The sequence below is a fragment of the Chrysochloris asiatica genome, unplaced genomic scaffold, assembly GCF_000296735.1.
Source record: "Chrysochloris asiatica unplaced genomic scaffold, ChrAsi1.0 scaffold00150, whole genome shotgun sequence".
Classification (NCBI taxonomy): Eukaryota; Metazoa; Chordata; class Mammalia; order Afrosoricida; family Chrysochloridae; genus Chrysochloris; species Chrysochloris asiatica.
Window position 1 is genome coordinate 6729835 of NW_006408668.1, and position 1868 is coordinate 6731702.

Genomic DNA, 1868 nt, shown 5'->3' on the forward strand with positions numbered 1-1868 from the left:
TTTCTTTTGGTGACTGTAGGTTCCCTCTGCTGGTCTGTTTCTAATTGTTGGAGATGCTGTGTTAATGTGTTAATTTTGGTTCTTTCCTCTTTTTGGATATGCACATTTATCACAGTAAATTGTCCTCTCAGCACTGCTTTCACTGTGTCCCAAAGATTTTGGTTTGTTGTGTTTTCATTCTCGTTTATTTCTAGGAACATTGTGAATTCACATTTAATTTCTTCTTTTACCCAGTCGCTTTTCAGCAGGGTGTTGTTCACTTTCCATGTATTTGACTTTATTTCCTTGGTCTTCCTATTGTTGATTTCTAGTGTTATAGCATTGCTGTCTGAAAAGATGCTTTGTAGAATTTTGATGTTTGTAAATTTATGGAGGCTTGCTTTGTGACCTAACACATGGTCAATTCTGGAAAATCTTCCATGCACACTGGAGAAGAATATTGGATTGAATGCTCTGTATACATCTATGAAGTCAAGTTGGTTGATTGTGTTGTTTAGTTCCTCTGTAACTTTGTCGAGTTTCTTTCTGGTTGTTCTGTTCCTTGTTGAAAGTGGCGTATTAAAATCTCCCACTATAATTGTAGATTTATCTATTTCTTTCTTCAATTCTAGTAAGGTTTGCTTCATGTATCTTGGTGCTCTTTCATTGGGAGAATAGATATTTATTATGGTTATGTTGTCTTGCTCAATTGACCCTTTGATCATGAGATAGTGTCCTTCTTTGTCTCTTATGCTGGTTTTTATCTTAAAGTTTACTTGTTGGAGATTAGTAATGCCACTTATGCTTGTTTATTATTGCAGTTAGCTTGGTATATTTTTTTCCATCCTTTAATTTTTAGTCTGTTTTTGTGTGTAAGGTGTGTCTCTTGCAGGCAGCATATTGAAAGGTCTTATTTTCTTATCCATTCTGCCACTCCTGTCTCTTCACTGGTGCATTCAATCCATTGACATTCAATGTAATTATCAATGGCTATGAAATAATTGCTGCCATTATGTTACTTTTATGGTAGTGCTGTGCGTTCTTTTATTTTGCATGCCTTCTTGTGTTGGGTTTGTATTTTTTGTGCTATTTCTTGGTTTCTTCTTAGTTTTCATGTTTGCTTGTTCTGCTTGGAAGTTCATTTTCATGGGAAGTTGTGAAGTATTAAGTTTCTTTGGGGTTAGCTTATAGTCTACTAACTTTTCTCTCCATTTAAGAGAATCTATTGTATCCTGTAATCTACCTGACATCCTCACCACCTGGGTCTCTGTTCCTACATTTATCCCTGTTTTGACACTGATGTAAAATAACAGATCAAAATAGATCTTCAATTGACCTCCCAGCTCCTTTGAATTCGTTGTTGTAATTTTGTTCTATTCTGGACTCTGCTATCTGTCGACTGAGTTTGAGGTGGTGTTGCCATGCCTGTCAATCTCTGGTTGTTTTCTGTTCTTGTTGGTTTTCAGTACACAGAACTCTCTTTAGGATGTTTTGAAGTGCTGGATTGGTTTTGATAAAATCTTCAGATACTGTTTATTGTGGAATGTTTTGATTGTACCTTCATATTTGAATATTTGCTTGATAGTTTTGCTGGATAGATGATTCTTGGTTGGCAGTTTTTTTCTTGTAGGGTTTTGTATACGTCTCCCCATTGCCTTCTTGCATGCATGGTTTGTTCTGAATAGTCAGAGATTAATCTGGCCACTTTTAGTATTCTCTCCTTGTCTTTGATTCTGGAGAGCTTGATTATTATATGTCTTGGTGACTTTCTTTTGGGGTTCTATCCTTCTTGGGGTATGTTCAGCTTCTTGAATGTTTATCTTCTCATCTTTCAAGATGTTAGGAAAATTTTCTTCCAGAAGCTCTTCAACTATCTCCTCTGTGGACTT